Source organism: Polypterus senegalus, chromosome 9 (genome assembly GCF_016835505.1).
Source record: "Polypterus senegalus isolate Bchr_013 chromosome 9, ASM1683550v1, whole genome shotgun sequence".
NCBI classification, from domain to species: domain Eukaryota; kingdom Metazoa; phylum Chordata; class Cladistia; order Polypteriformes; family Polypteridae; genus Polypterus; species Polypterus senegalus.
This window is the reverse complement of record NC_053162.1, coordinates 78,534,969-78,550,274: the sequence shown is the minus strand read 5'-3', so window position 1 is coordinate 78,550,274 and position 15,306 is coordinate 78,534,969. Positions and strand designations below refer to the sequence as shown.

The following is a 15,306-nucleotide window of genomic DNA, read 5'->3' as shown; positions in this document are numbered from 1 at the left end:
TTTTTTTTCCCCCAATCCGATTTCAATATCAATATATCATTGTTACTTTTAATTGATCTCATTGTCTGGTTATGTGGCCCTGTAATATTTTTAGTAAAATCATTAATACTTCTGTTGTCTGTCATCTAAAGTCCCCCTGGTTTATGTAGAGTTTGTTCCCTTAGTTGTATCCAAATGATGACAATTACCAATGAGCAGTGGAGAGAAAGGTGCAACGGTACTGAATGCCAGAAGGGAGCAATTACTTTAATGCTATTTTCACTTGTCTGCTTATTTAGTACATTTATTAGAAATGAGCAGACATGTGAGTATTCAATATTGTTTGCACATTTGTCTCCATGGGTGTTTTAAAGACTAAATTGTAAAGGAAACTTAAGTATGTAATGTTTTGGTAAAAATGCAAATATTTCATAATTTTTTAGAATAAAAAAAGAAACACTTACTGAACACTGAAGTCAGTTAAAATTAGGAATAATACACTGATTGTGAAATTGGTTGGATCAAAAACTGGGGTCCCCAGTGGAATAATATTGCGTATCACTGGTATAAAATATATGGTAGATACAGAGGAAAATTTATTTAAATAAAATGACAAATTGTAGCTTCATAGCAGCTCACAAATTGGTATCAAAGAAATTTGATGGTGCATAAATCGTATAATGTAAGTAACTTTTAACCCATTTTACAGTAAATGGAACATGTAAAATATATTTTTCTTTAAGTTATTGGAAATTCAGTGGTTTGCATGAAATTTAAAATATGAGACAATTTGTGAAAAAAATTGTCACAAAAACAAGACATAAACCGATAAAGGTTTAGGGCAGCCATTCGTATAATATGGTATCCTGGCTGCAAAATCGTTTTTTATCAAATACACTGCACTGATGTGCATACAACTGAGTCCAGAACAAGACTGAGGGAAAACGGAAAAAGGGCAGGCTTTTTAAAGGGTAAGACAGGAAGTGAGATCATAAGGATTGGGCCCAAGTTCTTCAATCATTGGTTCGAGCCCGGACGTGACATCACAGGGGCCGGAACCAGTAAGGTCTACTTCCATTGGCTCGGTCCCGGAAGTGACATCAAGAGAGCCAGGTGGAATCTCCCGGGGATGGTCTACAGGAAAGGGAGAAAAAGAGTCAGTGCACTGTGCCACGTTCCGGCATGCCTCAGAACTGCCTTCACTCAAGCCCTTTAGCTGCCTCCCATGCGCACGTGTGTGACAAGCGCCCCTTAGTCCAGACCCATCGGGTCGGGCGACCCTAAGCAAGTGGTTGTGAACCCGAGAAAAAGCATCAGCGTTGGCATGGAGAGCGCCTCGGCGATGAACAAGCGAAAACTTATATTGCTGTAGGTCAAGAAACCACTGGGTGACCTGCGGATTCGACTCCTTGTGCAGGGCCATCCACTGTAGAGGTGCATGGTCCGTGACAAAGGTGAATTCCCGGCCCAACAGGTAGTACCTAAGCTGAGTAATCGCCCATTTAATCGCCAAAGTCTCCCTTTCCACCGCTGCATACCTGGTCTCCCAGTCCAACGGTTTCCGGATCAGGAACATGATGGGGTGTTCCACACCTTCGACACTTTGGCTCAGCACGGCCCCCAGGCCTGTGTGCGAAGTGTCCGTCTAGAGGATGAAAGGCAAAGAAAAGTTAGGTGCCATCAAAATAGGTGCGGACGTAAGGGCTTGCTTTAAGTCACCAAATGCAGCGCCTGCCTTCTCAGTCCATACCACAATGTTCGGGGCCCTCTTCTTTGTTAAATCAGTCAAGAGCGCCGCTCTCTCCGAGAACCGGGGTACAAACCGGTGGTAGTATCCCGCTAGCCCGAGAAAGGCTTGGGCCTGCCGCTTGGTTCGCGGACAGGGCCATTTCAAAATGGCATCAACTTTGGAGCACTGTGGCCTTACGGTACCCCGACCCACCAGGTAGCCTAAATATTTGGCCTCGCTCAATCCAAAGAAGCATTTCTTGGGGTTAATCCAGGGCCCGGCCTCACCAAGTGCCGCAATACCACTCGGACATTATGTAGGTGTTCCCTCCATGTGCTGGAATAGATGACCACGTCATCCAGGTAGGCAGCACTGTATGAGTTATGAGGCCGGAGCACTTTGTCCACCAGACGCTGGAAGGTTGCTGGAGCCCCGTGTAATCCAAATGGAAGGACACAATACTGCCAGTGTCCACTAAGGGTACTAAACGCGTTTTTTTCCTTCGCGGAGTCCGTTAAAGGAACCTGCCAGTACCCTTTTGTCATGTCCAGTGTGGTCAAATATCTAGCCTGTCCAAGTCTCTCGAGGAGGTCGTCCACTTGTGGCATTTGATAGGCATCAAATTGGGAGACTTGATTAAGCCGACGGAATTCATTGCAAAACCTCCAACTCCTGTCAGGCTTACCGACGAACACAATGGAACTGGACCAGGGACTATAACTTTCCTCAATCACACCTAGTTCCACCATGTGCTTGATCTCAAGCTCCACTTCAGCCCTTTTGCCTCGGGAAGACAATATAATAATAATAATTCATTACATTTATATAGCACTTTTCTCAGTACTCAAAGCGCTATCCACACAGGGAGGAACCGGGAAGCGAACCCTGATATGGGCGTTCTCGGACAATAACCCCAGGCTCTGTCACAATGTTGTGCTCAACCAGAGAGGTCCTTCCGGGGTTCTTACTGACTACCTCCCGAACGGCCCGGATAACTGTTTCCAGCTCCTGTTGTTGCCTGGGACTTAAGTCCACACCAAAGTTAAGGCTGTGTGTTTGAGCGAAGAGTGAGTGGGGCTGGCTGTAGGAGGGGTCGGGATCCCTGTCCTTCCACGGTTTCAGCAGGTTCACATGATAGACCCACTCCTTCGGCCGACGATTGGGTTGACTCACCAAATAGTCGACGAGTCCCTTCCTCTCCTTAACTTCGTAGGGGCCATGCCAATGGGCAAGCAACTTAGAGTGGGAGGTAGGCACTAGGACCATGACCCGATCTTCTGGGTGGAACTCCCAAAGAGACGTGCCGTGGTTGTAGTAACGGACCTGTGCTGTTTGGGCCTCGTCCATGTGACTTTTAAGGACAGGCCGAATCTTTCCAAATCTATTGCGTAATTGCATGATATACTCTAATATGTTTGTAGAGGGAAGAGCCTCTTCTTCCCATCCTTCTTTTAGAATATCTAATATGCCCTGGGGTTGTTGCACGTACAGTAATTCAAAAGGGGAGAACCCCGTGGAGGATTGTGGGACTTCCCGATAGGCAGAAAGGACGAGGGGAAGGAGCCGATCCCAGTTCCTTCCATCCTCGCTGACCACCTTATGCAGCGTTTGTTTGAGAGTCTGATTAAACCTCTCCACTAAACCGTCGGTTTGAGGATGATACACTGAGGTCTTTAAATGCTTTATTTTCATTAATCTGGCAGTCTCCTTGAACATCTTCGAGGTGAAAGGTGTCCCCTGGTCCGTTAAGACTTCCTTGGGGATACCCATGCGCACAAAGACCCCTAGCAATTCCCGTGCGATGGCTTTAGAAGTGGCTGAGCGCAACGGAACAGCTTCGGGGTCTTTGGTAGCATAATCCACAAGGACTAGAATGTACTTGTGTCCTCGGGCTGATGGCTGTAGAGGTCCGACAATATTGACCACAATTCGATGGAAGGGAATGTCAATCAGGGGAATAGGAACGAGAGGAGCACGGTCCTTTCTTGGAATTTGTCGCAGTTGACACTCCGGGCAGGAAGCGCAAAAGTGACAAACCTCCTCATTGATTCCCGGCCAGTAGAAACGAAGCTTGATCCATCCGCTCCTGGGTTTTCTCGGTGCCCAAGTGGCCACCTAGGAGGTGGGCATGTGCTAACTCACAGACCTGCCGCCGGAAAGTCCGCGGGATTAACAGCAGCCTTCTCTCCTGCCCATCATGCATTGCTACGTGATAGAGAAGGCCGTTTTCTAACACAAAGTGAGGACCCTGTGGCATTGACTGGTTTGTGCGCTGGCCATTGACTAGGACCACTGCATTTTTTGCAAATTTCACAGGGACTCGTCACTCCATTGCTCCCTTTTAAAGGAGGCTGGTGTCTCTTTAAATTGGAACCGTAAAAGGGAGAGAGGGTCTGCACCGACCTCAATGGGCGTGGTTTCCTCCCGCTCCGCTGCGGCGCTGGTGGATGACGTGTCAGTACGCGACGGCCTGGGAGTTGCCACGTCACCCAGGACGGCCGCTTCATCTCTCTCTGCCGGCTGATTACACAGCGTGGAGGCAGCTTGAGATGGCTCATCTCCGCCCATAACTAGGCCCAAGTTAACCCCAGGAGTGGTATGTGTCTCACCACTTTTAATATTAGACCAGTCCCGCCCTAGTATCACCGGGTGTGGAGGATCGCCACAGTTAATTTCTGAACTGATCCTCCGTAACTGATGACACAAGCGGCGGTCCTGTACCAGCGGGTTTCGCTGTGGACACAGGTTATACCGGTCTTAAATTTCAACTACATTTGCGGTAGCACAAATCGACGGGCAACAATGGAAATGTTGCTGCCGGAATCAAACCGAGCAGAAGTTTTATACCCGTTAACGATCAGCACGCCTGTGTGTGGGACCGCCAAACGGGTTTGTCAGAGCACACCAACCCCTCGTCCCCCTCCACCTGCATTCCACCTCATTCCCAAGCGGTTTGCGTGCCTGTGACTTCGGGGACGTCGGCACAAGCTCTGGGTTGTACAGGAGGAGGCTAGGTTTTGGGACATACTCCGGTTGAGTTCGGCCAAGGGACAGTTCAGCTCCCCCAGATTGTGAGGCCGACCTTTGTATTTCTATGAGCTCTGCCATATTTCTGAATTGTTTACCCCAGACCGGCTGGGTGAAGCCACGGTAGTGTGTCCAGAAGCAGGTAGCAAGCCACCTGCTCTATTATCTGCGAGGGCTTGTTTTCCTGTGGCCGTAGCCACTGCCTTACCTTTGCCCATAATGACCAGGCTTGTTGAGGGGCCGGCCGCTCTGGGTCGAACCTCCAGTTTTTCAGGCTACTCACTTACCAGTCTGGGGCACCCCTAGGTGGAAATCTGGGCTCTGGCATCACAGGGAGGCGGGCACTCTCCTCCGAGAGAGCATAAACAGCCCTCTTCGCCTCCCCCTTTCCGAAGCAGCCCAATTCTGTGAGCCCCTCCCGCACACTCCCTGGCCTGCCTAGTGGAGCATGCTGGGGGCAGAGCCAGTACCGGGTCACTCCGAAACACAGGACAACCTCCCCGCCTGGAAACTCTGCCCCGGTACGCTCCCACCTGGATGTGTTGCAGGTCCTGTCCCCTTCTCTTCCAGGACTTCTCTATCCTGCCGGCTACGCCAATGTCACAAAAACGAGACATAAACAGATAAAGGTTTGGGGCAGCCCCCTGTATAATATGGTATCCTGGCTGCAAAGTCGTTTTTTTATCAAATACACCGCACTGATGTGCATACAACTGAGTCCAGAACAAGACTGAGGGAAAAGGGAAGGCTTTTAAAGGGGAAGACAGGAAGTGAGGTTATAAGGATCGGGCCCATGTTCTTCAGTCATTGGTTCGAGCTCGGACATGACATCACAGGGGCCAAAACCGGTAAGGTCTACTTCAATTGGCTCGGTCCCGGAAGTGACATCAAGAGAGCCAGGTGGAATCTCCCGGGAAGGGTCTACAGGAAAGAGAGAAAAAGAGTCAGTGCACTGTGCCACATTCTGGCATGCCTCAGAACTGCCTTCACTCAAGCCATTTAGTTGCCTCCCATGCGCACGTGTATATCTATACACACACATACATACATACAGTGGAACCTCGGAACACGTACAAATTGGTTTATGACCAAAAAGTTCGCCAAACACTCGGTATACGAATAAGTCAGTTTCACTTTCGGTTTGTGTGCGCTGATTAAATACCGCACGTGTTCAGTCTCTCCCTGTGCAGCGAGCGAGAGAGACACACACACATAGACGGACGGACGAGAGAGACACACACGAGCGAGCAAGAGAAAGAGACTGCTGGACGCATAGGCTGAGAAGGCAGTTAAAGAATGCACCAGGCTTGTTTTTTTAAAGAGACAGATTCGAGCACTGTTTTAAACTCGTATTTAATGAAGACTTTTTTCTATTGGATTTTAACCTCTACTTCACTTCTGTTTACAGCGATCGGTTCGTAGCGTGCATTGTTGCAATGTTACTTTTCTTGGTAGTTTATTAAATTACGGATTTTTCAAATGTTCATTTTTTCCTGTGCTTAAAACTCATTAAAAAAAAAGTGTTTTTAACGAGCGATTCATAGCTCTATAGCGGAAACTCTTGCAGTGTTAGGGCCGATTTATACATCATGCTCAGAACACGTACGCGCCTGCATCATGGCTGCCACGCGTTCCCAGCGTTAATTTCACGCGTCCTCTGAGCAGGTCCTCAGAAATTAACACGACGCGTGCGTGAGTTGCAGTACCAGCAAAAAGTCGGGGGGGCGCAGTGTGCTAAAAGTAGGAACGTGACGTCTGAGTCTCTGTTTACTAACTACATGTGACAGCAAGCCTCTATGGAGATCCTTCGGGAATCGATGTGCGCGCTTTGCTGTTTGATGAATGGTTCAAAGTGGTGAAGCAAAATGCCGACATACAGATGCATTCGTGGTGGTTTTATATTCAAGCGTCGCATATTCCCGATCGTAATGACACGATACATCTTAAAAGTCTCACATACCATCTTTTTGTGCCGTCTATTTTTTAATTTTTTACTTTACCTGCTGTCAGGTCCAAGAAGCTTGTAGCAATTAAAACTGTGATGACGTTTACAATGGTCTGTTTTAATAATAAAGTATACTACGAGGATAAAGTGGACCTTTCGAGATTAAAGCTGAAATTTCCACTTTAATCACAAATTAAACGTTTTCACCGTGTCTTTTATTTTTTTCTCAGTGGCTCAAATACAGTGCCATACATTATGTTGCCGATGTGAAGTTGCAAAAGAAAAAAAAATAGATGGCACAAAAGATGGTATGTGAGACTTTTAAAATGTATCGTGTCATTATAATCAGGAATATGCGATGCTTGAATATAAAAGCACCACGAATGCATCTGTATTTCGGCATTTTGCTTCACCACATCGAAGCATCCATCCCGTAGGATCTGCATAGAGGCTTTCTGTCACTTGTAGATAGTTCCCAAACGTAATGACACAATATATTTTAAAAGTCTCACATACCATCTTTTGTGTCATCTTTTTTATTTTTTTATTTTTGCAACTTAACAACAGCAACATAATGTATAGCTGCTATATTTGAACCACTGAGAAAAAAATAAAGGACACGTCGAAAACGTGTATTTTGTGATTAAAGTGGAAATTTCGGCTTTAATCAAACATGATTCATGATTTCCTTTAACTATAACTGTATTCCAAGTTTAATATAGGTTTTCCAGATATTGTTTTTAGTTCATATAGTTAAGCTTTTTTTTGTTTTAAAAGTTAAAACTACCAAAGAATGTGGTTTGTATTTTTGAACCAATACATTTCCTGTTCCTGATTTTTATGCCTGCTATTACTATCCAGACACTTGTTTAAAAAAAATAAATAAACAAAACCTTGTTTTCATTGTGTTTGTCTTTAATCTGGCATTATAGTAGAGTGTTGGCTTCCTAGCCAGTAGTTCTGTAGTTAAATGACATGTATGTTGCCTTCCTTTCCTTCAATGGATGTAGAAAATACATTAGCATAGTATATACATACAGAGGAGTCGGAGTCGGGGAGTCGGAAGATTTAGAAACTGAGGAGTCGGAGCATTTATCTACCGACTCCACAGCCCTGCTTTTCAGATATATTGCGGTAAGGTGTCATCGGAATTTAATAGGTGTTCTAGGCAATTGACAACACAGAGAAGCCGAACATGTTCTCACCGTGACAATATCTCGCACTGCCATCTGGTGGATTCCTCCAGAGTTACGTAAAGTACGTACGCAAGTATGAACACTACAATGCTTGCGTAGCAGGAGTGTCCGCTGCAGCATGCGACGCGTCACGTGAAGTATAACTCTGGCCTTAGTTTTCTCTGTTGTTCATGGTTTTCTCAGTCTTATTCAGTGTTTTTACATTTAGTTTACTATTACGCTGTGCATTCTATCGTATAATTAACTATATTTGTGCTTAAAAATCTTTACAAAAAATATATATTTATATATAGTTCATACGGTCTGGAACTGATTAATTGTATTTACATACAATTCTATAGGGGAAATTACTTTGGTTCACGACCAAATAGGTATACGATCAGAGTTTTGAAACGAATTATGGTTGTGAACCAGGGTTCCACTGTGTGTGTGTGTGTGTGTGTGTGTGTGTGTGTGTGTGTGTGTGTGTGTGTGTGTGTGTGTATATCTATACTAATAAAAGGCAAAGCCCTCACTGACTCACTCACTCACTCACTCATCACTAATTCTCCAACTTCCCGTGTAGGTAGAAGGCTGAAATTTGGCAGACTTATTCCTTATAGCTTGCTTACAAAAGTTAAGCAGGTTTCATTTTGAAATTCTACACGGAACGGTCATAACGGTTGACAACGTCCGCCATGTTGAACTTTCTTATTTATGGCCCCATCTTCACGAAATTTGGTAGGTGGCTTTCCTGCGCTAACCAAAACCGATGTACGTACTTATGTCAGTGGTATGACGCCACTGTCGGTCGCCATATTGAACTTTCTAACGTCACTAATTCTCCAACTTCCCGTGTAGGTAGAAGGCTAAAATTTGGTACTAAATTCGGTGATATGATGCCACTGTCGGCCGCCATATTGAACTTTTCAGCGGTCTTTGTTACTTATGGGCCCATCTTCAAGAAATTTGGTACACAGGTTCCCAGCGCTAACTGAATCCTGCTTACGTACATATATACCCCATAGCCTGCAGCTCGGTCACCGTGTGAGGCAGCGTTGGGTCCCCCATCCCAATGCCTCTCACGTGGTTGGCTGCCTGCCTATATAAGGCCGTCTATCGCTCCAGTCTTTACATTCCCTTCCTTGCTTCGCCACGGATTCACGCCTCCTGCTGATAACTACAGCCTTTTATTTAATCCACGGCTTCTCCGCTGTTTTATTGTTCATTTATTACGATTATAGTTATTGTGTAGGTATTTTAGACTTACTTTACATTGTTCAGGTACCCATTTCCTTTATCATTCCAACCGTACCCCCATTAACATGTCTATCGAGGTGATCACCATCGATCAAAGAACTGTCACTTACCGAGTGGTTTCCATGCCCGGAGATGGCACCTACCTTTTCCATTCTCTTTGTTACATATTGCACGGCCATATCAGGCTGTCTCTTGATATCTGGAGGAACATTGTGTCTTATGTATTGAATGACTGGGACAGGTTCAAGGTGTGGACTGATGACGGTACAGGAGATAATTATTCTACACAGGAGCACTAGAAGAGTGAAATGCTTAAGCCCTTCACCTATGCATCTGCATGTGAGTTGATGGGTGCCGGTGAATTGTTCGGTTGTCGCTTTCAAGTGTACCGAAATGGCCAAATATTTTACACCTTTTGACAACCGCCAATGCCTCTTAAACATCTTAGATTGGCAGGTGACGATTTCAGTAGTGGACACTTTGATGTTTATGAATGTTTAAACTCTCAAAAGCTGGATGTGAAGTTATCGATGAAACCGGTTGTATACTTACAACGCTTGACAGATGCCGAATGTCTCTTCAACACAAGTCCTACAAATGTTGTCGTAATTGAAACAAACCATGAAACACAAACCGATTATGACAGCAGCAATCCAAGCTGTGAGATTTGAAACAAGATTACTGTTCACATGGCCAACTGTACGTTGCATGCCCAAGTGTAAGCTCCGTGCATAGCTTGGTCATATTACAAGTGCCGAACTCACAATGTGGTATACAAAGAGATCCTTAACAAATAATTATTGGTATATTTTCCCTCAGTTTAAAAAGGTTTAATTTTCTTCTTAATAAAATTTTAAGGCAGTACTTCACCGCTGCAAAGCGCGGGTATTTTGCTAGTATATATATATATATATATATATATGTGTGTGTATATATATATATATATATATATATATATATATGTATATGTGTATGTGTGTGTATATATATATATATATATATATATACACACACACACACACACACACATATATATATATATATATATATATATATATATATATATATATATATATATATATATATATATATATATATATTTATACTAGCAGAATACCCGCGCTTCTCAGCAGAGAAGTAGTGTGTTAAAGAAGTTATGAAAAGAAAAGCAAACATTTTAAAAATAACGTAAGATGATTGTTAATGTAATTGTTTTGTCATTGATATGAGTGTTGCTGGCATATATATATATATATATATATATATATATATATATATATAGTCACGCTTGGGTCACAGATTTGCACAGAGACACAGAAGGTCGTAGAAAAAAGAAGGATTTTTATTCAGACACCGCAAAACACGGAGCTTAAACGCGTGCTCCATGACAAGTCAGATATAACAGTTCCGCTTAGGAGCAGAGAGAGATAAAAGCAAACAATCAATTCCCAACTGACAGGCGCTGCTAAGGCTTATAAGTCGGCGGAGTACCGCGAGGCTTGTATTACGCGTTATAGTGCAAGGATAAGGAGCAATGTGTAGTCAAAAATTTGTGACAGGACTGCCCACACCAAATGCACTTGCGTCTGTTTGCAAGATAAAATCTTTTGTGAAATCCGGGTTCCTTAGAACCGGGTAAGAAGACAATGCTTTTTTTAAATCGTTGAAAGAACGTTCGCAATTTTCTGTCCACAGGACAGGTCGGTTTTTTCTGCCTCTAGTAAGTTCTGTAAGAGGAGCAGCTCTATGTGCAAAATTTGGAATGAATTTTCTGTAGTAACCAGCGAGTCCCAGAAAGGCGTACTTGTTTCTGTGTCTCAGGTCTCGGGTAAACAAGCATTTCTTCTATTTTCCTTAATTGTGGCCTAAGTAAACCCTTGCCCATAGAATAGCCTAAGTAATGAGTCTCGGACATGCCTAGTTTACATTTCTTAGGGTTAGCAGTAAGGCCAGCCTGTCTCAAGCTTTCAAGAACGGCTTGAAGCCGCTCTAAGTGTGTTTTCCAATCATTGCTAAAAATCACGACATCGCCAAGGTATGCCCCAGCATATTCAGAGTGAGGACGTAGGATCTGATCCATCATACGCTGAAAAGTTAGAGGTGCCCCGTGAAGACCAAACGGGAGTCTTGTAAATTCATAGAGTCCGTCAGGAGTCGCAAATGCCGTTTTCTCACAACTGCTAGCCTCTAAAGGCACCTGCCAATAGCCTTTCGTGAGATCTAGCGTGGAGATATAGCTCGCCTGACCCAGTTTTTCCAACAGTTCATCGACACAGGGCATGGGATAAGCATCAATTTAGAGACCTTATTCAAGCGCCTGAAATCGATACAGAACCGAACCGAACCGTCTTGCTTTGGGACTAATACGACTGGGCTGCACCAGTCACTTTTACTTTCACGAATTACACCCAGTGTCAGCATCTTTTTACCTCTTCAAGACAATATTTCGCGCTTCGTATCCGAACGGCCGCATCTGTACGCGAACATCAGGTGCAGTGGTAATTTTATGTTTTGTAATGTTAGTCTTGCCTGGTAAATCTGAAAAGACATCAGTGTTCCGTTCTATCAAAGATAACAGTTCTGTCTTTTGCGTGTCAGTAAGATCGTTACCAATGGTAACATCGGACTGAGAAACAGCAGCCAAGGAAGTGTTAACCTCTTGTCGGTCGTGCCATTCCTTCAAGAGGTTAATGTGTAAAATCTGGAATGGTTTGCCGCCGGTATTCTAACCTTGTAATTTACGGACTCATACGCTCCTCAATAATGGCGGGGCCCTGCCATTTAGCTAAGAATTTGTGTGGATCCGAGGGAACCAGTACCAAAACACGATCGCCAGGTTTGAACTCACGGAGCTTGCTGCACCTATCGTAAAGACGCTTCTGAGTTTCCTGTTCTCGTTGTTGGTGTTCCACAGCAATAGAGGAAAGCATAGAAATTCTGTCTTGCAACGAAATTAGTCGATCTGCTCTCGTTTCCTATCCATTCCTCACGTACCACATCCAGGATGCCTCGCGCCGCCTGCCAATAACAACTCGAAGGGACTCAAGCCAGTGGACGCCTGTGGTGATTCTCGCACGCGCACAAAACAAACGGTAGGACAGTGTTCCATGTTGTGGGATCATTATGAGCAACTCGCCTGATCATCTGTTTCAATGTTTTGTTAAATCGCCGGTTAAACCATTCGCTTGAGGATGGTAAACAGTAGTACTCAATTTCTTAATAGCAAAGCTGTCACACAATTGTTTCATCACGCGAGAAGTGAAAGGTGTGCCCTGATCAGTTAAGATTTCTCTAGGGATACCAATACGAGTAAAAGTTTCACATAGTGCTTTGGCTACAGCCAAGAGTTGGCCTTTTCAGCGATCATTTCTGGATATCGTGTCGCATAATCAACCAACACCAGCAAATATTGGTACCCATCCTTAGTCTTAGGTAATGGTCCCACAATATCTAATCCCACACGCTGAAAGGGAACTTCCAATATGGGCATAGGACAAAGGGGAGCCCGAGGAGGCTTATAAGCAGAGACGATCTGGCAGTCTGGACATGAAGTACAAAATCGCTCAACATCTTTTCCCATATTAAGCCAATAAAATCGTTTTGATAACCGGTCTCTAGTTTTGTCGGCACCGAGGTGCCCCCCCAAGATGTGTGAATGTGCCAGATGCAAAACAGTTTCCCTATGTGCTTCAGGTACCACCAGTTGTTCAATAAATTCCCTCCAAATGATCTGAGATCACTCTGAAAAGGCAACCGTCCTTTTCTATAAAGTGTGGGGTTTTCACACCCCGAATTACGCTCTTGGTAATAAGAGTCATTAGCAGGGCGAGCCTGTTTAAATGCATATTCTAATGAGCTATCAGTATGCTGCAAACGCACAAAATCTGATTGTTCGTTAACACTCGGTTTGTGTTCGAGGCGTTTGCAATCTGGGAAGATGTAGAAGGAGCAGCCCATTCTGGAAGATTGTCGGGGGTGACCTCCTCCGTCTCGCTGGAGAGATCGGGTTCAATATCTAAGTTGGGCTCTAGATTTTCCCCGCCGCTACCAGTTCTTCGTCTTGGATTTCTTCTTCTTCTCCCCCCCCACCAAGTTCATTAGTGGACTGGACTACTGGTCCCTTACATTTATTAATCAGTTTGGAAAAAGGGCATTTCTCCGTCCTATGAGTAATGGCCAAGGGCACGAGTCCAAACGGCAGACCAAACCTTAAAGTGGCCCCTATAAGTTAAAGGAAGAAGTAAAGTCTGATAATCTTTAACATCACCATGTACACAGCGTATTTTTACAGTCTCACAGTCTCTAAGGCATTGTTCATTAAGACAGTCTCACAATACAAAGGTCACTTCCGAATCTAACAATGCTGAGATTTCTTTGTGTCCCAATTTCACCGGATCAACAAGCCATCTTTTCCATCCGGATATGTAATAGTTGAGCAACAAATCTCGCCAGTCCAATCCCATTGAATGAGCTGGAGACAAGCGACAATCTCTTGCCAAATGGCCGAGCTGATCACATCGGAAACATCTACGGTCGGCTCCGTTTCGAAATATCCTCTGCGCCCACGCCGACGTGCTCTGTAGCCTCCACGGTCTTGTCGACCGCTGTTGCCGCTGTCTCCCCAGAAACAGGCGCCCCATCTACGACTGGATTTCCGGGTCCTACCTGACCCCATTAGATTTTCAGGTCCTGCAGCTTGTCGATCGGCGGCGAGAATGTCCTGGACGTTCGCTCACAGGTTGCGAAGCAGCACGAAATCCACCGCTTTCTCCAAGTGGACTGTGAACCCTCTAATCGCCTGGACATAATCGTTAATGATTTAATATCATGGCGTAGAAATTCATCTCAAGAACTTCAGGTATGCCGCCAGTAATATATTCACGACAACTGTTTCCATACGTCTCCTTCAAACCAACAGTGCACTTTATGTATCAAATCTTGAATTTGCGCACGGATTGGGTCATCCATGTTTAGTTTCCAGTCTTTAAGTGCAAATGTTTTAGACTTCTGAAATAAGTCTTCGGCGGCATCCATCTGTGCAACCACTCCTGGTACCACTTGTCACGCTTGGGTCACAGATTTGCACAGAGACACAGAAGGTCGTAGAAAAAAAGAAGGATTTTTATTCAGACACCGCAAACACATGAGCTTAAACGTGCTCCATGACAAGTCAGATATAACAGTTCCGCTAGGAGCAGAGAGAGATAAAAGCAAACAATCAATTCCCAAACTGACAGGCGCTGCGCAAGGCTTATAAGTCGGCGGAGTACCGCGAGGCTTGTATTACGCGTTATAGTGCAAGGATAAGGAGCAATGTGTAGTCAGTGTTTCAGGGTTTGTGGTTTTCCCAGGGCGTCTGTCTCTATTTGGGGTGCGATCAGCCCTCCAGCTCACTATATATATATATATATATATATATATATATATATATATATATATATATATATATATATATATATATATATATATACACATCTATACACATATATATATACAGTTATATATATATATACACATATACACACATACATATATACATATACATATATACACATACTGTATATACACACACACATATATATACATACTGTATATACAACATATACATATCTACATATATACTGTATATATATATATATACAAATCTACATATATATATCTACATATATATATATATATTAGGGGTGGGACTCGATTAAAAAAATTAATCCAATTAATTAGAGGCTGTGTAAGAATTAATCTTGATTAATCGTATGTAATCGACATGTAAATTTGCCCCAAATCGCAAATGTTTTTTTTTTTTTATTTAAAACGGTTTTAGTGGGCTTACAGAATCAAATAATAGACATGGACATGAATATTGTAAACTGAAGCTGTTTTAATTTCTGAAAAAAAAAAAAGCCTTTAAACTGCATTTGAATTCAAAACAGAAACAAAAATATCATCCCTGGTTAAAATTGGGCAGACTTAAAAATAAAGTGGTAGTTTAAGTACTTTAAGTACATTTTCAGAATAGTATTGTCTTTAAATAATAATAACCAAAATTTCACCATAAAGTGCAGTTTTTCTTCTTAAAAAAATAAGTCAGAAACATAAAAGGTAATTTGACCAGCTTACTCTTTAAACTCTGAGTAACATTAGCCAAAATTATTTTGTACATTAGGCTAAAACAGTGTGATCATTGAACATTT

The 15,306-nt window shown here is 43.6% G+C and overlaps 1 protein-coding gene across 3 annotated transcripts in view; it reads left to right on the top strand.

Annotated features, from left to right (window-relative positions):
* Nucleotides 1-15,306, top strand: part of dhx38 (DEAH (Asp-Glu-Ala-His) box polypeptide 38) — a 122,485-nt gene that overhangs the window by 34,623 nt on the left and 72,556 nt on the right. The gene's annotated exons all lie outside the window — the stretch shown is intronic.